Genomic DNA, 24,673 nt, shown 5'->3' on the forward strand with positions numbered 1-24,673 from the left:
ATGTCATTAATTTGAGGTTGTCTAGCTCTTGTCGTAAGCACAGGAGCAGTACTGTTTCCAGGTTTCTCCATCTCTAAGCTCAGCTTTCTAGTTTTTAAGACTCGTATGACGTCTACAGATATAAATAAATACAAGGGGTTTTTAATAATCAGTTATCATAGACTTCTGTTCTTGCTCTTTAAACTTGTGTATTGTCAGCATATTTCAGAACTATGTTAAGAGTAAATAGATGTTTTATTTCTTGTAACATTTTAGAAATGATTACTTTTTCAAAATATGATTTATAGTATATATCCATCCGTAACCACCACCCCCCCCATATCACATGTAATCATTCAGTCTAGTGACAAAAGTAATCTCAATTACAAAAGGCAATCCAGTATCTGAATTGGTAGTGGCAATGGAATCATCTATTTAAAATTAGTTTTCTAATGAAAGTCTCAATATAAATTTAGCCAGAGGCAAGAATTTTAAAAGTGTGAGGAAAATATTTAGGCTATCCAGAAATTGTGATGTGACCTGATCTTAACCATTAGGAACTTTTTAATTATTTAATCTCAAATATTGGGTGTTTCTATAAAAATTTGCCAGATTTATTTTATGCAGCTGACAGGTGTGAAGACACACATTCATGCCAATTTGGCATTCTACTTATGAACTGCTGTAGAAATTCCAATAATATAGGCTATTGCTATGACTTACTATCACAGGAAATGTTGGATTGATTTTTTTTAATTTTATTAAGCACAGTCCTATTCTTTGGCATTTTATAAGTTCAAAATCAAATTTATTCAAGTACAAAGTTATAACCATTAAAAACTGGAGTCTTAAGTTTTGGTATGTGATCTAAGCACAAATGTGATCTCATTTTCTTTTTAACATATCTTGAATCCATCATCCATTTCTACCCCTGCTACTCTGACACCACTAATTCAGGCTTTCATCATTCCCTGCAGTTACTTCTCAGTAGTCCCAGGCTCATTTACCCTGCGCTGCTTAAACTCCTTCAGTGGAGTCCCAATGCTTACAGAATAAAATCTAAGCTTCTTGATGTGACATCTAACAACACCCTCCTTCATCAGGCCCCCCACGTACCTCTCCAGTATGGTCACCTACCACGTGCATAGACATTATTTTATACCTCAGCAACACTGAACTGCTTATAGGTCCTCAAACACCCCTGATGGAGTTTTTAGTTTGTTTTTTTGGATTTTAACCTTTGTGCCTTTGACTTTGCTGCTCACTGTGCCTAGTTACCCTTTCCTGCACCTCTCTTTGTTACATATTGTAATGTCATTAGACTGGAAGCCCTTTAAGTACAGTGCTGGGTTTTGTAGCCACAAAAGTAGTGGCGCGTTCTTTGAGTGGATGGCTGCCATTTGATTGATCTAGCCGTACCTTTTGCCCATCGTTGAAATGATTTATATCATATTTCTAATGGAGTATCCTTCAAACTTTTTGAACACTTTTGGTGACAGGGAGCTCCTGATTCATAAGGAAGTCCATTGTATTTTTCCTTATCTCTAAATCTTACAGAGTTACCCTATAAGAACAGCTCTTATCTTTTTTTTACCCATCACTTCATAAACAGTAAATATCTTTAAATGTGTAATGTTCAAGAACTTGTGGCTCTGCATACAGTAAAGGTCAACATTTTTTGAATAATTTTCATTATTCAAAAAACTCTTTACCTCAGATTTACTTGAACCCTTTGGGGGTATAATGTCGCTTGAAAAAGTAGGCAAAGAGTTCAAAACTGTATTCTGTGAAGTTGTGCTGATTTCATGTACTTTACACTTTCATGGACTAGTTTAAAATATGGGAATAGGAGACTGAAAGGAAAGAGAAGAATAAGACAATTACTAGTGTATGTAAACTACACTAGTATAGGTAACAACCCAATATTGTTTCCCATTCCATTTTATTTCTTTTAAATTCTCATAGATTTCCATTTGGGAAGTTAACTTTACTTCTGAATTTCTGTGAGTCACTTGTGTAATTCAAATACCAGTACTGAATATAATATCTTTTAACCAAATAAATTTATATAGGTTTGTAAAAGTATTATGAATAACCTTTACATGTATAATCATTCTCATTGAACTCAAAAGCTTTCATAGGTTAAGAAGTCTTGTCCTATTTATCTTGGTATTATGTTGGCCTTGCATGGGATCTGGTAAATAGGCACTCAGTAAATTAAAACAAACAAACAGACAAACAAGTAAATCTTTTCTCTCTACTTCCCTCTCACCAGCCCCCTGACCAAAAGTAGAAAGATGCAGATTTCTCCTTTCTTTGACTTCAACATTTATAGACAGTTTCCAGTATCTATACTAGTGTTTTTCAAAGTATGGTCTACTGATCATCTACTTCAGAATTACTAATTACCTGGGTTATGTATTAAAAATGCAAATTTCTAAACCCCAGACTTACTAAGCCAGAGTTTGAGGGAGAGACCCAGGAAGCTCCATTTTTTTTTGTTGTTTTTTTTTTATGGGATGCATAATTCTCTTTCATTTTATTAAAAAGCCTAGAATTACATGAAAGAAGCAGATTTTCATTCCCTACATAATCAGCCTTGTGGAAATTTATAGAGATCCAATAGTGTTTTCATCTGGGAAGGGGGAAGAAAAGTGTTTTTAAAGTGTTTCTAACAGTGACCACCACAGACCTGTTCTTCATTTCACAGAAGTTGTTAGGTACTATCTCAAACCCTTCCAAGAGCCACATAGGAGGCTTTCCAAGGTTCCTTTGGAAGTTGGTCACTTTGGAAGCTCTAAAGACCAACTGTAAGGGAAGCATTGGGTAGTAGGCTGGGGTTCTTGTTGATCTCCTCAGTGGCAGAAATAAAGGCTAGAACATTCTTCTGGTGCTTGTGGAAAATCAGGATCTTAAAGCTGATCAAAGCTTTAAGTCAAAGATCTATCTCCCAAAAGGTAAAGATCTATCTCCCAAAAGGCTGCACATCCTTACGTTTAATCAGCCTAATTTGACCAAATGTTTATCAATTTATGATAAAGGATACAACTCAGGAACAGCCAAGTGGAAAAGATGCATAGGGAAAGGTATTGGTGGGGGTGTAAGGCATGGGGCTCCCGTGCCCTCTCTGTGCAAGCCATCTTCTCATCACTTCCATGTATCACCAAGCCAGAAGCTCCAGAACCTCCATTTTTAACACACTACTCATGGAATTCATATGTAGTAAAGTGCTGTAAGATATCAGTTTTTGAGTTTTTTCCCCCTTTTTATATTTGCTTTGTAAATATTTATTGAATTTAACAAATTAGATTTTATCAACCTATCTTTTTTCTAATTATTCATCAAACAATACTTTTTTTCAAATATCTCCTATATTTGTCTCTTTTCATTCATTTTTGCGTTTCGTCTCCTCATTCCTGTTTCTTCTTTTACCCCCACTCCCATAGATTACTTCTAATCCCTTTATGTCCTTAATCATTTTACAGAGGAATTCAGATAGAGTTAAACATTGCTTATTACTATTGCCTTTGATTGATCCAGAAAAGTTTCTTTCAAACTCAATATTTGCATGTAACTCCAACTTGTATATTTGACCCTCATTAAAAATTAGGGGAAAATTTGATAAATATATTATCTGAACTTGTCAATTATTTTATCTTTTTCACTTCAGATACCTTTATCTAGTAAAAAAAATTATATTTTGCCCTCATTATTTAATATGAGCCTTTAAAAAATCCAATTCCAATTATAGAAAAAAATACAATAGAAGAACTGATTCAAAGGTTAGCTCAGAATTAAATTTAGTAGTAATGAATTAAGAGGTCAGCCTTTAAAATAAGTATAATCATAGACGTGATTTTTAATTGTTACTCCTCTCTCTGCTTTTTTTTTTTTTTTTTTAAATTACTCATCATTCTTTTAAATTTTATTTATTTATTTATGGCTATGTTGGGTCTTCGTTTCTGTGCGAGGGCTTTCTCTAGTTGCGGCAAGTGGGGGCCACTCTTCATCGTGGTGCGCAGGCCTCTCACTATCGCGGCCTCTCTTGTTGCGGAGCACAGGCTCCAGACGCACAGGCTCAGCAATTGTGGCTCACGGGCCTAGTCGCTCCGCGGCATGTGGGATCTTCCCAGACCAGGGCTTGAACCCATGTCCCCTGCATTGGCAGGCAGATTCTCAACCACTGCGCCACCAGGGAAGCCCCTCTCTCTGCTTCTTTAATGATTCCTCTTTCCTTGTGTATTTGATCTTAGGCATCATATCTAAAGTGTTGCCTGTGTTCAAGATTTTCAAGAATCTAGAATAACGCTACTTGTCCAACCTTATTTCTGTTTTTTTTTTTAAGCACAAAACATCTATTAGAAAATTTTCTTCACTGTCCCATCCTATTCCTATTTTTACCTCTGAACCTGTGCTCATCATTGTTCCTTATATAACTTTATTGCCTTGTCCTCTCTCTCCCATTTATCTAAATCCTCTCATCCTGTCCCAACGCAACCCCTACTTTTCTATCCCTCTCTTAACCATTTCATTTCCTTGGTTTCTGGTTTCTCACAGGTACTCATGCACTTACAGAATGTACTGTACCAGCTGTCATTCAAGTATATTTTTCTCTAAGGTTGTACTTCATTAGTGTTGCCTTAGTTATATTTCTTGCTTCTACTTTGAGAGCAAAAAATGTCAACACTAGCAACTGCCATAAGAAAAGGTACTTCGTTTTCTAGGAAAGAGTTACAGTTAAGATAAAATTTAAGTCTTAATCTGGAGAGCATACATTATGTTTTTAATCAATTTTATAAGATCATAAATCTGGTGATGAAAATAATACAGTAGTACAGTCATACTTGAGAAAACTGCCCTTTAATTGTAAAGAAATTTAGGTTACAACGTCTTAATAAGAAAAACTGCCACTTATTTGTTTGGTGCCTAAAATATGCCAGATCTTTTTTGGTTAGGTAAGTTACTGTGTTTTCTTTGAGTCTTCATAAAAATTCTATGAAGTACTTAAGATTATCTGTTTTATAGTTGAAGAAATTGAGTTTCTAAGAGGGTTGGACAGTACTATGGCAGAACCAAAATGCAGGTCCAGTTCTCCTTAAATTAATTGGTGTTTCTACTGTGTTACATGGTATTCCTAAAATAGTACAGAATTCTTGGAACAGCTTTGCCAGAGTACTCTAGAGGAATTTTGCAAATAGCGCCCTTAGAAATGCATAGTTCCATGCTCAGAGACCCTCGTTTATATTAATCAGCAATAAAGAGTCATTTTTCCCTGTCAGATATGCCATTGCAAGCACATTGTTCTCAAGCTTTATTCAGGAGTGCTTCCAAGGTCAAGAGGTATTGATACGTGAGGGAAGTTGTCTGGCATTGCAAGGAAAATTAAGTTGATTAGGCTGCTTGGTGAGAAGGGAGAAGACTTAGGAAAGATTTGGAACGAAGGAAGGATCGTGAAAATGATGTGATATTCTTGTGTATCTCAATCCTCTTTCTCTTGTACATGGCTTTTACAACCTTTTCTTCCTGAATAAGGATCATTTTGAGTTTGTATGCTAAGTGTACCTTTTTAATCTTTCTATTCTCTGAATCATGGTGTTTTTTGGGGGTTTTTGTTTTTGTTTTTCCTGTAGCTTATTTGAATGCATAAAGTGTATTTAAAATGAGGATTTGATGCAGACAGGAGGTTGGTATAGAAAAGACTGGATAACAAAAGGCTTCTTAATAATGAAGCACAGCAAAAATGGAACCTGCAGGAACCAACCATGTGGACAAATGAAAAAATGCCTTTTGTCTACAAATTGCAGTGATCCTACATTAACATGGAGGTCTCTGTCTGGCTTAGGACAGCTGGCTAAGTCTGATCGTTCCCCTCCATACAGCCTTTAAAACCAGCACTCCAAGTACTGCTTTCCTTGCCATTTTGTTTACTATCTCTACTGATTAAGTGTACTACATTATTAACAGACTACCAGGTGCGGTTACTTCTGCATCCATCTTAACTAGTTTTTGAGGTATATTATCGTTTCTACAAAATAGATATTATTATTTTTTTGTTTGATTAAGGAAACTATAACCAGGAAGTAGAATGAACACAGAAATATTATTTTTCTGAGGGACCACATTGGCTTAACTAATCCAGGGTTATCAGTAAAGGTCAATCAATATTTTAGATATGAAGCTATTTAGAGTTAGCTTCCGTGAATCATTAAGAATTGATTTGTCATTAAGAAAGTGATTTTTCCAAAATACAGTTTATGTAATCTTATAAGTCTATAACCAAATTTCAGGAATGACTGTTTCCGGGGAAAAGCTTGCTACCAAGTATTAACGTAGTACTAAATTTGAAATCTTAGTTTTTCATCGTGTGTGTTCTGCAGTAAGTTGTGGGGAGGGGTACGGGAACAGGGGGAGGAGCTGCCGTGGCATTTCTAATGCACTGAGGTGTGATATACAGCACCAGGGTATGTAAGCCATTGCTGGGTTTATTTATAACTAATTGTGTGAGAATCCTTGGTGGTGGTTCTGAAATCCCAAATTTCTGATTCTGACCGTTTATTGCATTAGACCATTGTTGAATAAGTAGTCTTATTTTTCTAGGCTCTTTAGAAGTCTTTAGTCTACTCTGATCTTCATTTTAATAAACGATTTCATGATTTTTTACTCACTTATGTTATTTTTGCTCTGCACTTTTATGGCCAAGGATATACTAAAAACAGGGACAATCAGATATGTAATGGTATAGCTGTACGATTTTTTATGATAGGTTGGTGCCTATGCCTGTTGTTAAATTTTTTTTTTTATTGAAGTATAATTGACTTACAATATTACATTGGTTTCAGGTGTTCAACATAGTGATTTGATATTTTCATACATTACAAAATGATCACCATGATAAGTCTAGTTAACATCTGTCACATACAAAGTTATTATATTATTGATTATATTCCTGTGCTGAATATTACAATCCCATGACTCATTTATTTTATAACTGGAAGTTTGTACCTCTTAATCTCCCTTACCTGTTTCACTCATCCTCCAACCCCCCTCCACTCTGGCAGCCACCAGTTTGTTTTCTCTACCTGTTAATCTGTTTCTGTTTTGTTATGTTTGTTCCTTTGTTTTGTTTTTTACCTTTCACATATAAGGGAAATCATACAGTATTTGTCTTTCTCTATCTGACTTATTTTATTTAGCGTACTACCCTCTAGATCTATCCATGTTGTCGCAAATGGCAAGATTTCATTCTTTTTTATGGCTGAGTAATATCCCATTGTGTGTGTGTGTGTGTGTGTGTGCGCGCGCGCGCGCATGCCACATCTTTATCCATTCATCTATTGATGGGCACTTAGGTTGCTTCCATGTCTTTGCTATTGTAAATAATGCTGCAGTGAACATGAGGGTGCATATATCTTTTCAAATTAGTGTTTTTGTGTCCTGTAGGAAAATACTTAGAAGTGGAATTGCTAGATCGTATGGTAGTTAAGTTGTTAATATTTTTGAGGAACTGTTTTCCGTACTGTTTTCCATAGTGGCTAGACCAGTTTACATTCCCATCAATGACGCAGGAGGGTTCCCTTTTCTCCACATCCTTGCCAGCAATTATTTGTTCTCTTTTTAATAATAGCTGTTCTGACAGGTGTGGAGTGATATGTCACTGTGGCTTTTATTTGCATTTTCCTGATGACTAGTGGTTATATCTTTTTATGTGTCTGTTTGCCATTTTTATGTCGTCTTTGGAAAAATGTAAGTTCGGGTGTACTGCTCATTTTTTAACCAGATTGTTATTTTTCAATGTTGAGTTGTATTAGTTCTTTGTATATTTTGGATATTAACCCATATCAGATATATAATTTGCAAACATCTTCTCCCATTCAGTAGGCTGCCACTTTGTTTTGTTGCTAGTTTCCTTCACTATGCAAAAGCTTTTTAGTTTGATATAGTTCCATTTGTTTACTTTTGCTTTTCTTTCCCTCATCTGAGGAGACATATCCAAAAAAATATTGCTAAGACTGAAGTCAAAGAGCATACTGCCTATGTTTTCTTCCACAAGTTTTATGGTTTTAGCTCTTATATTTAAGTCTGTATCCATTTTGAGTGTATGGTGTGAGAAAGTTGTCCAGTTTGATTTTTTTGCATTTAGTTGTCCAGTGTTTTCAACACTGTTTACTGAAGGGGCTTTCTTTTCCCCATTGTATATTCTTCCCTCCTTTGTCATAGAATAATTGACCATATAAGTGTGGGTTTATTTCTGGGCTCTCTATTCTGTTCCATTGATCTATATCTGTTTTTATGCCAGGACCATACTGCAACTTTCTAGCATACTTTGAAATCAGGGAGCATGATACCTCTAGCTTTTGTTCTTCTTTCTCAAGATTGCTTTGGAGTTTTTTGTGTTTCCATATAAATTTTAGAAGTTTTTGTTCTAGTTCTGTGAAAAATGCCATTGCTATTTTGATAGGAATTGCATTGAATCTGTAGATTGCCTTGGGTTAGTATGGCCATTTTAACAATATTCCTCTAATCCATGAGCATGGTATATTTTTCCATTTGTTTGTATCATCTTCAGTTTCTTTTATCAGTGTCTTATAGTTTTCCAAATACAGGTTTGTTTGTTTTTTTTAAACCTCCTTAGTTAGATTTATTCCCAAGTATTTTATTCTTTTTGATGCAATTGTAAATGGAATTGTTTTCTTAATTTCTCGTTCTGATAGTTTTTTTTTTTAAACATCTTTATTGGAGTATAATTGCTTTACAATGGTGTGTTAGTTTCTGCTTTATAACAAAGTGAATCAGCTATACATATACATATATCACCATATCTCCTCCCTCTTGCGTCTCCCTCCCACCCTCCCTATCTCACCTCTCTAGGTGGTCACAAAGCACTGAGCTCATCTCCCTGTGCTATGCGGCTACTTCAGCTAGCTATCTATTTTACATTTGGTAGTATATGTAAGTCCATGCCACTCTCTCACTTTGTCCCAGCTTACCCTTCCCACTCCCTTTGTCCTCAAGTCCATTCTCTACGTCTGCATCTTTATTCCTGTCCTGCCCCTAGGTTCTTCAGAACCTTTTTTGTTTTTTTTTTTAGATTCCATATATATGTGTTAGCATACGGTATTTGTTTTTCTCTTTCTGACTGACTTCACTCTCTATGACACACTCTAGGTCCATCCACCTCCCTACATATAACTCAATTTCGTTTCTTTTTATGGCTGAGTAATATTCCATTGTATATATGTGCCACATCTTGCTTATCCATTCATCTGTCAATGGACACTTAGGTTGTTCCATGTTCTGGCTATTGTAAATAGTGCTGCAGTGAACATTGTGGTACATGACTCTTTCTGAATTATGGTTTTCTCAAGGTATATGCCCAGTAGTGGGATTGCTGGGTTGTATGGTAGTTCTATTTTTAGTTTTTTAAGGGACCTCCATACTGTTCTCCATAGTGGCTGTATCAATTTACATTCCCACCAACAGTGCAAGAGGGTTCCCTTTGCTCCACAGCCTCTCCAGCATTTATTGTTTGTAGATTTTTTGATGATGGCCATTCTGACTGGTGTGAGGTGATACTTCATTGTAGTTTTGATTTGCATTTCTCTAATGATTAGTGATGTTGAGCATTCTTTCATGTGTTTGTTGGCAATCTGTATATCTTCTTTGGAGAAATGTCTATTTAGATCTTCGGCCCATTTTTGGATTGGGTTGTTTGTTTTTTTGATATTGAGCTGCAGGAGCTGCTTGTAAATTTTGGAGATTAATGCTCTGTCAGTTGCTTCATTTACAAATATTTTCTCCCATTCTGAGGGTTGTCTTTTCATCTTGTTTATGGTTTCCTTTGCTGTACAAAAGCCTTTAAGTTTCATTAGGTCCCATTTGTTTACTTTTGTTTTTATTTCCATTTCTCTAGGAGGTGCGTCAAAAAGGATCTTGCTGTGATTTATGTCATAGAGTGTTCTGCCTATGTTTTCCTCTAAGAGTTTTATAGTGTCTGGCCTTACCTTTAGGTCTTTAATCCATTTTGAGTTTATTTTTGTGTATGATGTTAGGAGTGTTCTAATTTCATTCTTTTACATGTAGCTGTCCAGTTTTCGCAACACCACTTATTGAAGAGGCTGTTTTTTCTCCATTGTATATCCTTGCCTCCTTTGTCATAAATTAGGTGACCATATGTACGTGGGTTTATCTCTGGGCTTTCTATCCTATTCCATTAATCTATATTTCTCTTTTTGTGCCAGTACCATACTGTCTTGATTACTGTAGCTTTGTAGTATAGTCTGAAGTCAGGGAGCCTGATTCCTCCAGTTCAGTTTTTCTTTCTCAAGACCGCTTTGGCTGTTCGGGGTCTTTTGTGTTTCCATACAAATTGTGAAATTTTTTGTTCTAGTTATGTGAAAAATGCCATTGGTAGTTTGATAGGGATTGCATTGAATCTGTAGATTGCTTTAAGTAGTATAGTCATTTTCACAGTATTGATCCTTCCAATCCAAGAACATGGTATATCTCTCCATCTGTTTGTATCATCTTTAATTTCTTTCATCAGTGTCTTATAGTTTTCTGCATACAGGTCTTTTGCCTCCTTAGGTAGGTTTATTCCTAGGTATTTTATTCTTTTTGTTGCAGCGGTAAGTGGGAGTGTTTTCTTAATTTCTCTTTCAGATTTTTCATCATTAGTGTATAGGAATGCAAGAGATTTCTGTGCATTAATTTTGTATCCTGCTACTTTACCAAATTCATTGATTAGTTCTACTAGCTTTCTGGTAGCCTCTTTAGTATTCTCTATGTATAGTATCATGTGATCTGCAAACAGTGACAGTTTTACTTCTTCTTTTCCGATTTGGATTCCTTTTATTTCTTTTTCTTGTCTGATTGCTGTGGCTAAAACTTCCAAAACTATGTTAAATAATAGTGGTGAGAGTGGACAACCTTGTCTTGTTCCTGATCTTAGTGGAAATGGTTTCAGTTTTTCACCATTGAGAACGATGTTGACTGTGGGTTTGTCATATATGGCCTTTATTATGTTGAGGTAAGTTCCCTCTATGCCTATTCTGTGGAGGGTTTTTATCATAAATGGGTGTTGAATTTTGTCGAAAGCTTTCTCTGCATCTATTGAGATGATCATATCGTTTTTCTCCTTCAATTTGTTTATATGATTTATCACATTGATTGATTTGCATATATTGAAGAATCCTTGCATTCCTGGGATAAACCCCACTTGATCATGGTGTATGATCCTTTTAATGTGCTGTTAGGTTCTGTTTGCTAGTATTTTGTTGAGGATTTTTGCATCTATGTTCATCAGTGATATTGGCCTTAGTTTTCTTTCTTTATTACATCTTTGTCTGATTTTGGTATCAGGGTGATGGTGGCCTCGTAGAATGAGTTTGGAAGTGTTCCTCCCTCTGCTATATTTTGGAAGAGTTTGAGAAGGATAGGTGTTAGCTCTTCTCTAAATGTTTGATAGAATTCTCCTGTGAAGCCATCTGGTCCTGGGCTTTTGTTTGTTGGAAGATTTTTAATCACAGTCTCAATTTCAGTACTTGTGATTGGTCTGTTTATATTTTCTATTTCTTCCTGGTTCAGTCTCATGATAGTTTATTATTTATAGGTAGAAACACAACAGACGTCTCTATATTAATTTTGTATCCTGCAACTTTACCAAATTCATTGATGAGCTCTAGTAGTTTTCTGGTAACATCTTTAGGATTTTCTGTGTATAGTGTCATGTCGTCTGCAAACAGTGACAGTTTTACTTCTTCTTTCCAATTTGAATTCCTTATTTCCTTTTCTTCTCTGATTGCCATGGCTAGGACTTCCAATACTATGTTGGATTAAAGTGGCAAAAGTGCGCATCCTTGTCTTGTTCCTTATCTTAGAGGAAATGCGTTCAGTTTTTCACCGTTGAGTAAGATGTTGGCTGTACGTTTGTCTTATATGGCCTTTATTATGTTGAGGTATGTTCCCTCTGTACCCACTTTGTTGAGAGTTTTTATGGTAAATGTATGTTGAATTTCATCAGAAGCTTTCTCTGCATCTATGGAGATGATCGTATGATTTTTCTTCTTCAGTTTGTTCATGTGTTGTGCACATTGATTTGCAGATATTGAGCCATCCTTGTGTCCCTGGGATAAATCCCCCTTGTTCATGCTATATGATCATTTTAATGTATTGTTGAATTCAGTTTGTTAATATATTGTCAAGGATTTTTGCAGCTGTGTTCATCAGTGATACTGGCCTGTAATTTTGTTTTTCTTGTGATACCTTTGTCTGGGTTTGGTTTCGGGGTGATGCTGGCCTTGTAGAATGCTTTCAGAAGCATTCCTTCCTCTTCAGTTTTTTAGAATAGTTTGAGAAGTATAGGCATTGATTCTTCTTTAAATGTTTGGTGGAATTCACATGTGGATCCATCTGATCCTGGACTTTTGTTTGTTGGGAATTTTCTTTATTACTGATTCAATTTCATTACTGGTAATTGGTCTGTTCATATTCTGTATTTCTTTCTGATTCAGTCTTGGGAGATTGTACATTTCTAGGAATTTATCCATTTCTTCTGTGTTGTCCATTTTATTAGTGTATAATTGTTCATAGTAATTTCTTATGATCCTTTGTTATTTCTTTAGTGTTGATTGTAACTTCTCTTTCATTTCTGATTTTATTTATTTGGGCCCTTTTTCTTTTTTACTTGATGAGTCTGGCTAAAGTTTTTAAAATATTTTTGATAACCACCCCTGATAACAGTACATGTTAGGTATGTTCTAATTGTGAATGCAAGTTCCTTCGGATACCAAATAAAACGATTACGTCCTACCAGAAAACAAGTAAGTTGGGGGCAGAGAGGAAATATGGTAATCTGATGATTCTGGTGTAGGTAGGTCCTCTGTGTGTGTGTGTGTGTGTGTGTGTGTGTGTGCTGTGTGTGCTGTGTGTTTCTGTCTATACATACATATCTTTCCAAATGGACACTTAGACATGATTTTTTACTACTTTGAAGTTTGAGAAAGTTCTTGCTGTATTAAGTTAGACTTTCAAAATAGCCAAACATCTTAGAGGAAGCCCTACAAAGAAATTATACTCACTAGACTAATCTGTATATGTGTATATGGCTGTATTCCCAGAGAGAGAAGCACGTTATACCAAATTATGTTTAATGAATGCTGATTTTCATACTTATTTGGTAGAGACAGATTCCAGTGGTAAAATTTAATGGGCTGTCATTTTGTGTTTATATTCATGATCACCTTCGGCTCTTTTACCTTTAGATAAAATTTGAATTTCATATGCACTTATGTCTTCTGGCTGATTAATGCTGCTGTTTCTTAAATCTAGTCATGCAATGTAAGAGATATCCAGCACCTAGAACACCATCTGTTTGCCATAAAAATATGTGGTCCACCTTGTCTTAGAATGATTATAAAAAATCTTCAACATGGAATACTTTCATTATTTATAGAAAACTCTTATTTATAAAGCTTAAGAATTTTAGAATTGAAAATATAATAAGCCAGCCAGCAAATCTAGAAGTTCTTTCGATTAGCAGTGTAATTCATTTCCTCCTATTAGGTAAGTTAGTTATAAGAGTAGGTATTTGTTTAAATGAGTCAAAAAGAGTTGAAGTGTGATGACGGTAATATATTTTACTAAAATAATGACCCATTATTCTGTTAATCATAGATTATGACTATATGTTTCTATTCATAATAGTCTTTATAGTTTGGGATTAGAAAGGGACCCAGTATCATCCTAAGAAAGGATACCAGTGGGGAGGAAAGAGAGCATTTGTGTTTAACTGGGTAGTCTTGAAAGTGTTCCCTTGTGACAAAGAAACTCCAGTCTCCAAGATCTTAAATTGGGTTGGAGGGGTGGGTATTAGCCTGGCACCGCCACTGTCTGTACTGACTACATAGTATACTCCCTTCCACCTTATTTCTGTGGCCAAGTCCTTTTCTCTAATGATATTACTTGAAATCATACTTGTGGGGAGATAAATAAAAGACCAAATTCTTCATATAATAAGCCTTTTAGGAATCTAGGTATATGAGACTTGAGATGTAATATCCATATATAATGTCTGAGAGATGAGGTTCTCCCATACATATCAAATGCTCACCTAAGACTCTTTTCTCCTTCCCTTCTGAGTTTATAAATTCAGGTCAGGGCCAGTCATGTGATAAACTTACCAAATCAATATGCTAAAAACCATCAATTGGTGTATTTTATCGGTCTCCATATGTTGATCATGGCTTTGCTATGCTATAGTTGTGTGTATGGTTTTGGACAAGTTATTAAGTCCCTTTAAGACCATGTTTTTCCTTTGTTAATTGAGGATAAAAATAGATTAATATCTGTAATAGATACAACAGATTGGTATGTGGATTAAGTGAAATAATTTATATAGTCCTTAACAAAGTAACTGGCCTATAGTTCTCAACAAATAGTTATGTGATGATGATAGAAGTTTGTTTTTTGTTTTGGGGTGTTTTTTTTTTGTTTTTGTTTTTGGTTTTGGTTTTGTTTTTTAACTATCTCTGTAAGGTAGTAAAATGAGACAATGAGATAAGTAAAATAAGAACCTTAGATTCTAGGATCACAAATTTTATTTATTGTCTGTTTTGAAAATACAGTTCAAACAACCAATTCACTCAGTTTTACATCCTTTATAGAATGCAGGAAGGCTGACTGTAACATTTTAAAGAGCAGGACCTCTTATTGATAGATTGTGGTTTTGTATTCATTCCCTCTTAGACATATTTACATACATTTTTACTAAGTCATTTCTGAAAAACCACATGCTGAGAGAAAGGTCAGGGACAAAAAATACTGTTTGTCTTACCAGTGGCATTTATTTAAAAACCATTGGAGATCATCTTGGAACCAATGTTTGAATATCTTTCTGTGGGCTCTCCCCATGTGCAGCATAGATCTATGTCTGTATTAAGGTAAATAACCACTCTGGGTAAATTGGGGGACTCTCCTTATAAATCAGATCCAGACAAAAGTGAAATGCGTGTAACTCCGAGATCCAAAAACAAGAGAAACTCTGGCACAAAAACAGAAACATAGATCAATGGAACAAGATAGAAAGCCCAGAGATAAACCCACGCACCTATGGTCAACTAATCTATGACAAACGAGGCAAGGATATACAATGGAGAAAAGACAGTCTCTTCAGTAAGTGGTGCTGGGAAAACTGGACAGCTACATGTAAAAGAATGAAATTAGAACACTCCCTAACACCATAACAAAAATAAACTCAAAATGGATTCGAGACCTAAATGTAAGACCGGATACTATAAAACTCTTAGAGGAAAACATAGGAAGAAAACACTTTGTCATAAATCACAGCACGATCTTTTTTGATCCACCTCCTAGAGTAATGGAAATAAAAACAAAAATAAACAAATGGGACCTAATGAAACTTCAGAACTTTTGCACAGCAAAGGAAACCATAAACAAGACGAAAAGACAACCCTCAGAATGGGAGAAAATATTTGCAAACGAATCCACGGACAAAGGATTAATCTCCAAAATATACAAACAGCTCATGCAGCTCAATATTAAAGAAACAAACAACCCAATCCAAAAATGGGCAGAAGACCTAAATAGACATTTCTCCAAAGAAGACATACACATGGCCAAGAAGCACATGAAAAGCTGCTCAACATCACTAACTATTAGAGAAATGCAAATCAAAACTACAATGAGGTATCACCTCACACCAGTTAGAACGGGCATCATCAGAAAATCTACAAACAACAAATGCTGGAGAGGGTGTGGAGAAAAGGGACTGCACTGTTGGTGGGAATGTAAATTGATACAGCCACTGTGGAGAACAGTATGGAGGTTCCTTAAAAAACTAAAAATAGAAGTACCATAGGACCCAGCAATCCCACTACTGGGCATATACCCAGAGAAAACCATAATTCAAAAAGACACATGCACCCCAATGTTCATTGCAGCACTATTTACAATAGCCAGGTCATTGAAGCAACCTAAATGCCCATCGACAGACAAATAGATAAAGAAGATGTGGTACATATATACAATGGAATATTACTCAGCCATAAAATGGAACGAAATTGGGTCATTTGTTGAGACGTGGATGGATCTAGAGACTGTCATACAGAGTGAAGTAAGTCAGAAAGAGAAAAACAAGTATCATGTATTAATGCATATATGTGGAACCTAGAAAATGGTACAGATGAACCGGTTTGCAGGGTGAAATAGAGACACAGATGTAGAGAACAAACGTATGGACACCAAGAGGGGGAAAGCGGCAGGGGGTGGGGGTGGTGGTGGGATGAGCTGGGCGATTGGGATTGACATGTATACACTGATGTGTATAAAATGGATGACTGCTAAGAACCTGCTGTATAAAATAATAAATTAAATTAAAAAATTTTAAAAAAAAAGACCTTGAGGGCAGGCCCCATCTGCCTTGCTCATGGCTGCATCCCCAGCACTGAAGCTAGAGCCTGACACTGAGCTCAGTAACTATTTGTGGAACAAGTGAAACAGCTGTGCAAAGCCTGACCCTGGGTCCTGGCGTCCCTGAAGACAGAAAGCCTGGGTAAAAAAAAAAAAAAAGAACAAGAGAAACTTGATAAAAGAGAATCTCTATAAGTGGTTTTAATAGAAGAATGATTCTGCCTGTCAGGAAATCCACTACAGCTCCATAAGGTGAAGCAACAAAATGTTAGCACTTGGAGTATTTTCTTTCTTTGTATTTAAATCAGAGGGTACCATAGGGAAGTATATAAAGGCTTTGGGATGGTTTGAAGGAAATACAAAGGAGTGGAAAAATTGGACAACTGAATAGTATCACTTAACAGAACATTGATGGAAGAAAACCTCCTAAGAGTCTCTGCATATTATATTTGCGTTTCATCTCACAGGAGAGGAAGAGGATGCTCATAAGGCAACTGTAGGTCATAAATAAACAGAAAAGCTTAAAGGGCAAATTCATTTGAAAGTGTTCTGTGGCTATAGGTTCCTGAATGAAAATCAGATTCAGCTGTACACAGAATCCATGAACTCCTACGTGAGGAGAAAAGCCATTTTAATTTTCAAGATGCATTTTGAATACAAATGTTACCACCCTCTCACCCCACCTCAAAGAAAGAAAAAAGTGAGGCAAGAGGCTCTACTTCTATTTTTGTGTTTATAACCTTGGTATGAAAAGAACCTGAAGTATGTATGGTCTTTTATTTGTAGTAACACTGCAGTCGTACTCCAAATTAACACTCTTTATTGGCAATGAGCAAACAAGATATCTGTGTTCATGAAAAAGAGAATGAGCCTCTATAGAGAGAATATTAAGGAATTAACATATAAGGTAGATTGTGATATAACAGATATAATGTGGTTGTTATTGTTTGAAGGCTAGTTATCTCAAATTTTTATATACTTCTTTCTTCATATATTTTTAATATTCCTCCTTAAAGACATATGTATATCTTTAAGGAAGAATATTAAATTCAGCCATCTTCTACACTTCTCTGTGTCCCCTAGGGAATTGTATTTGCAGGTACTGTATGTCGTACATAGTGATTTATCTTTTTCATCATGTCAGGTGCTTGTCTAAAGGGCTTAAACGCATGTACAGTTTTAACTTAGTGAACACTTTAAGAAGAAAGTTCAGTGCCTGTAGGACAAACTTGAAGACAGACCGCTTACATTAGTTTTTGCTAGCTATCTCAACTGCAGCTCTTGCTTTTAGAGGACAAATGTGAATAGTATTTCAGTATACTTCACATTTGCCATGTCACTAATAGTGTTCTATCACTTGAAGGAGAGACTCAATTTTAAAGATTATATGTCTAGGTGTTTTTTTCCCCCCAAAAAAGAGCTTCAAGGAACTTTCCTTCCTTAGTTTTATAACACAGACCATAAAGTTGTTTTGGGGGAGAAAATGTTTCTGAAATTTTTGAGATCCTTATTGAGCAAGGTTGTGCTTTAAACATCTAAATGGTGGGTGGAGGCGTGTGTCATTTCTAAGTTCTGTCTTAGGGTGGTGTTCTGATTAAGATTACTGGAGTCAGGTTGCCAGGTTTCCTTCCTCTCTCCTCTAAATATTAGCTTTGAACCTTTGGGAAAGTTACTAACCTTTTCATGCCTCAGTTTGCTCTTCTGTGAAATCAGAACAATGCTATCTTCTACGTAATATTGTGGAATAAAATTAGAAAATATATAGAAAGTATTGAGATAGGTGGGGAACTCAAGGTAAATGATTATTGATAAATAATAAATGTTGCTGTCATCTTCAATATTTTATACATTAATCGACATAGCTAGATAGCTACTTGTTTTTAATTGATCAAATATTAATTTTGCAATGTAAAAAATATAATGTCTGCATTTAGATGGTTTACAACCTAGGAAACACAAATATTTTTAAACAAATAACTGTGGTATAAGCCTGAATGAAAGAAATCCTTACAAGAGAATTATCACTGAAAATATTGGTCCTAGAGGGGAGAGATTACTTCCAAATGGGAGAATTATAAAAGGCTTTATGAAGATACTGGCTTTTGTGCTGGTCTTCATAAATACAAAAAGAGTTTCAGAAGGCTTAAGACAATGAAAGGACATATCTGGACAGAAGACCATAAACCAGCATCTGGTTACTACCAACCAGGCAGTATATAATAAGTGTTATCTTAATTCAAAATCATCACTATAAATCTTTTAAGTTATATACTTTTGATGTCTGTTTACAAGTGAAATTGAGGTTCAGAGAGGTTAACTCATTTACCCAAGAGAACACAACTGAATAAGGAGTAGTAGAGTTGAAATTTGAATCCAGGTCTACCTTACTCCAAAACACATACTCTTTCTGCTACACTGCCTTCAGGTTGGAGAAAAGTGTGAACAAAGGTGTGGATAAGGGAAACCGTAGCAGATGTGTAGGAAACTTTTAATATAGTACACGTAGGAAGTTGCGATAGAAACTCTCTTGGGGAATAAGGCTGGAGAGGTACCAGAGTATACAGTCTGGAATGCCATACAGAAAGAGAAGTTTGGGCTATCTTCTATAGGGAGTAGTAAGCTGCTAAAGCCCACTGTACAGGGAGATGAGGTTATCACATGAGAATATTTTCATAGCAGTTATGTAGAGTGCATTGTAATGAGAGGAGATTAGAAGTAGAGAGTTCAGTTAGATAGGTTATTAAACGATTTAATCAGTATTTTTTCTGTATTCAGTTTCCTTTTAAAAATGTTAAAGTTGACCTCACATATTACAAACATGTTTATTTAAAGGTATTTCAATATATTCACTTCAAAAAAATCTTTTGAACTATTTTGAGGATACAGTTATTATCTCCCACCTACTGGCACACAACTTAAATTTTTTATTTTTTTACTTTTTCCAAGAATTTCAGTTGCTGAACTTAATACATGTGAATTGAAGAGTTTTGTTAAGGGATAGGATTAAGGATGACCCTAGGGCCTGGGGCGTGGGGTCAGGGGTTGAGACATCACTGAGGGAATAGAACACCAAGAGTAAATCTAATCCTATCTTCTCCTTGCTACTGACTCCTTGTTATCCATAAATAAAATCCTGACTCTGGTATAAGAGAGTTAGTTTGCATGTTTACCCCAACCTATTGTTCTTATCTCATCAACTAATACACAGGCTGATTCAAAATTTCTCATCACCCCAAAGCACCATTTTCTTTCAAACTCATGGCATTTCCATGACCATGTCCCTTTGCCTAAAATATCCTCCATCTAATCTCTTGAGAAATCTCAACTATTACTCTTCCATGTTCCATTTGTGGCCTTGTCTGTGAAACCTCTCATCTCTCCCACTTTCCTTCTTGCTTCCTCAGTTACCCTTTGAACTCTGTATTTCTTATACTATAATAATACACGTAGTAGTTTTCTTTTTAAAAGTCCATTTCCCCTTCTAGTTTATAATCTCAAGATCAGACATCATGTCTCATTTATCTTCAGAACCCCAGTAACCAGCACAATGCTTGGCATGTAATATCTACCCTAATGATGATAAATGGATGGATAATGATAGATGAGTTTAAATGGCATGAAATTAATTAACTTTATGGTGAAGCCACTATCATATCCTGAAAGTGCTGGGATAATGGACATTTATTCTCTCTGTAGAAGCAATTTGGTGAATTACCGTATCACCTTGGAGATGTGGGAAAGCTTTTTCCAGAAGCTTCTGTCAAAGCTAAGTTCTAAAGGCTGAGTTAGCTCCAGGGACTTGTGCAAAGGCCCTTTATCCTACAGTTTTGACCATTAGGTAGAGTTGCCTCTGAGGTCACTAATATCATCTAATGCCCAAATCTAATAACCTGTTATTATTAAACAATCTTTCATCTTCTCATGATTTTTGACAGTTTTGACTACCTTCTCTTTTTTAAAAAGAACTTTCCCTCACTTAAAAACAATCACTTATAAGATGCATTCTATATGCCAGATACATATGTGTCTCATTTAATCATAACAACTCAGCTCAAGTTTTTCTTTTTTTCTTTTCTTTTTTTTTTAAAAAATAAATTTATTTATTTATTTTTATTTTTGGCTGTGTTGGGTCTTTGTTGCTGTGTGCGGGCTTTTCTCTAGTTGCGGCGAGCAGGGGCTACTCTTCGTTGCGGTGCATGGGATTCTCATTGGGTGGCTTCTCTTGTTGCAGAGCACGGGCTCTAGGCGCGCGGGCTTCAGTAGTTGTGGCTCGCGGGCTCTAGAGCGCAGGCTCAGCAGTTATGACGCATGGGCTTAGTTGCTCCGCGGCACGTGGGATCTTCCCGGACCAGGGCTCGAACCTGTGTCCCCTGCATTAGCAGGTGGATTCTTAACCACTGCGCCACCAGGGAAGCCCTCAAGTTTTTCTCCCTTCCCTCTTCCCTCTTCCCTCTTCCCTCTTCCCTCTTCCCTCTTCCCTCTTCCCACTTCCCTCTTCCCTCTTCCCTTTTCCCTTCCCTTAGCTCTATTAGCTCAGTTTTCATTAGCTCAGTTTTATTTTACAGTTGAGGAGACTGAGATTCAGAGAGGTTTGGTAACTTGTCCAAGATGACATAGTTTGGAAGTGTTAGAGCTTTGAACTCAAGTGTATCTGACTACAGTGACTGTGTTTATTCCACTCTGCCACTTGAGCTCTCTGTATAGCATAGTGTGTCTGCATATTTTGTTAATTTGACTTTAGGGATACAGATTTAGGCCCATTTCGTTCTGATGGCCAATTACTAGTATGTCCCAGAATACAGAAGTGAATTCTGTGGAGCTGCTTTTTTTGGTAAGAGAGGCCGAAAGACCTCTCTTAGGTGATCAGGGGGCTTAGAATTGAATATAAAATATAGCTTGTCACTTTAACAAGGATGAGATTCCAAATTGGAAGTAGAGTTGTTTGATACCCTAAACTCAAACAAGATAAGAAGAGGAAAGAATCAGTAGATAATTACCATACAATTGAACTTCACAGTAATGATGCTAATTTATCTGGAAAGATTTCATATCTAATCATAGTAATTGCTTCAGGGACTCAGAACAGGGAGGTGGGAGATGCTCACTTCTCTATTCTTTTGTACTGTTTGGACTTTTACCACACATGTATTCTGTCTATTCAAGTAAACCAATTTTTTATTTTAAGAGAGAAGGTATCATAACAGTCCCTGAAGGGTGGTGCATTATTGTCCCCATTTTTAAATCCAGCAATGTTGCTAAACTCTTATCAATTTTAATTACTCATTTCTACATTTTCTTGTATTTTTTTATGTACACAATAATATGATCCACAAGTAATGAAAGTTTAATCTACCTTTCCAGTTTTGGTACCTTGATACATTTTATTCATTTTGACTTATTCCAATGGCCAGGAGCTTTAGTATAATACTGAATGGAAATGTTGATATCTGGCATCATTATCTTGTTACTCACCAAAGGGAAAACTTTTGAATATGTCATGATTATATATGATTTCTGCTTTAGGATTTTTGTAGATACCCTTAGAAGGAAGTTTCTTTTTCAGTTGTCAGCTTGTTAAGATTTATTACCATAAATGAATGCTGAAGTATATTATTGCTTTCTTTTGTACCTATTGAAGATGACATATTTCTCTTTGAAATATTGATGTAAAAATAGGTAACATTTTTTTTCTAATGTTAAACCAATCTTGCATTGTTGGAATAAGCCCAACTTGTTTAAGATGTATTATCCTTACACATTGTTAAAACCGACTTCCTGCTATTTTGTTTAGGATTTTTCCATCTATTTTCATGAATAACATTGGCCTATAATTTTTCTTTATTGCATTGTCCTTGTCAAGTTTTGATTTTATAGTTACATTAGCTTCATAAAACAAGTTAGGGAATGCTCCTTTCTTTTCTTTCCTGTGGAAGATTTGTGTACGATTGGAATTACTCCTTTCTTGACTATTTGATTGAAATTGTAGGTAAAATCATATAAGCCTGAGGTGGAAAAATTTTTTGACAGTTGATTCTTTTTTTTTTTTTAAATGCCTGTAGGATGATTCATGTTTTCTATTTCTTCTTGATCAACTTTTTATAGGAATTTTTCCACTTGGTTTAAATATTTGATTTGTTAATATAAAATACTTCCATTTTTTCTACAGAATTATTTATTATTCTCATTCTGAGAGGAGAAGTCAGTTTAACATAATGCTTATTAACATTTGGAAAAAAACTAAATAAGGAAAGGGGTATATTCTGATTTTGTTTAATAGGTATCTATTTCTTCAGGTTAAGAAAAAGTTGTTTATCATCATGAGTACCAAGGCTTATACATAAAACCATCCTTATTTTATGGGAGTGTCTGGTCCATGAATATGGTATATATGTCAGTTTATTTAGGTATTCTTTAATATCTCTCAGTGTTGTTTTATAATTGTCAACACGTAAGTCTTACTTATATTTTAGGTTTGTCTCTAAGCAGTTTATACTTTGATGTTATTATAAGTGGTGTTTTTTAAAAATTTCATTTGCTAAGTATTCACTGCTAGTTTATAGAAATAAATTGATTTTCATATAATGACCTTATATCTGACAACCCTACTAGGTCAGTGTATTAGTTGTAGCAGCTGTTTTGAAGATTTTTAAAGATGTTCTACATAGGCAGCCATGTCATTTACAAATAAAGACAATTCTTTGACGATTGCACTGGGTAGGACCTCTAATATAGTGTTAGATAGAAGTGATGAATGCACGCATCCTCCCCTTGCTCCCAGTCTGAGAGAGAAAGAGTTTAACATTTCACTATTAAGTATAATGTTAGCTGGAAGTTGTTCATAGGTATTCCTTATCACCTTGAGGAAATTCCTTTCTATTCTTAGTTTCCTGAGAGTTTTTATTATGAATATGTGTTGAATTCTGTCAAATGCATTTTCCATGTCAATTGTAATTACATGATTTTTCTCTTCTATTCTGTTAAAAATGTTAATTACATTCATTGTCTAAAAAAATTGTTAAACCAACTAGAATATCTGGATAGAAACCACTTGGGCATGATACATTATTCTTTTTATATATAGCTGATTATGTTTACTGAGATTTTGTTACAGGTTTACACGTCTGTTTATAAAGGTAACTGGTCTGTAATTTTTTAATAATGTCTTTTGCTTTGTTTGACTTGCAAACTGAATTTGGAAGTGTTCCTTCCTCCTCTATTTTCTGATTTGTTCTTTGATTTGGGGGAATTGCATCTTTCATAGGATTTATTTATTTCACTATATGTCAATTTTATTGGCATAAAGTTGTTTCTATTTATTCTCTATCTCTTTTAATATCTGTAGGATGTCTAGTGATATACCCTCATTCCTGATATTGTTACCTTACATTTTCTCTCTCTTTTTGTAGAGATTTATCAACTTTATTTCAAGAACTAGCTTTTGGTTTTAATAATTTTTACCTATTTTTGTCTTTTTATTTTATTGGTTTCTGCTTTTTATTACTACCATATTTATACTTGTGTTTTCTGTAATTTGCTTTTTCCCTAGCTTCTTAAGTTAAGGTGCAAGTTATTACATTATTAATGTTAAACTTTCTGCTTTACTAATATAGACATTAAGAGATACAATTTTCTGTCTAAGCACTGTTTTAGCTGTATTACATAAGTTTTAATATATTGTGTTTTCAATATCTTTTAGTTCAATACTGTTTCTCATTTCCTTGTGATTTCTCTTTTGAGCCCTGAGTTACTTAAGAATGTGTTTTTAAATCTCCAAATATTTGGAGATTTGTGCCAGGTGTCTCTTGTTATTGATTTCTACTCTAGGTCTGTTTGGTCAGAGACCACACTTGTATAGTTTCATTCTTTTAAATGTACTGAGATTTGTTTAATGGTCTGGCACATAGTCTGTCTTGGTAAATCGTTTACAGGCACTTGAAAAGAATGCATATTTTTGCCATTTAAGATTTTATGTAAATATTAATTTGTTCAATTTGTTTCTGATACTATTTTTCATCTTTTATATCTTTTTTGACTTTCTCTCTACTTATTCTTTGAACTATTGACAGAAGAGTATTGAAATCTGCAAACACAAGTGTGGAGTTATCTGTTCCAATTCAGTTCTGTCAGTTTTTGCTTTGTGTATCTTGAAGCTCTGTTTTACATATATACGCATTTAGGATTTTTTTAAAAATTGACCCTTATTTAATTATAAAATATTACTCTTATTCCTGGTATGTTCCTTGTCCTGAAGTCTACTTTTTCTTTTTTC

General features: G+C 35.1%; 1 protein-coding gene and 1 non-coding gene across 6 annotated transcripts in view; both read left to right on the forward strand.

Annotated features, from left to right (window-relative positions):
* COP1 (COP1 E3 ubiquitin ligase) overlaps positions 1–24,673 on the forward strand; it is a 270,583-nt gene that overhangs the window by 224,837 nt on the left and 21,073 nt on the right. The window lies entirely within an intron of this gene.
* LOC133089310 (small Cajal body-specific RNA 3) lies at positions 5,719–5,859 on the forward strand. The gene has a single exon (XR_009700683.1). It is a non-coding gene; the product is annotated as a small Cajal body-specific RNA 3 (non-coding RNA).

The sequence above is a fragment of the Eubalaena glacialis genome, chromosome 3 (assembly GCF_028564815.1).
Source record: "Eubalaena glacialis isolate mEubGla1 chromosome 3, mEubGla1.1.hap2.+ XY, whole genome shotgun sequence".
Taxonomy (NCBI): Eukaryota; Metazoa; Chordata; class Mammalia; order Artiodactyla; family Balaenidae; genus Eubalaena; species Eubalaena glacialis.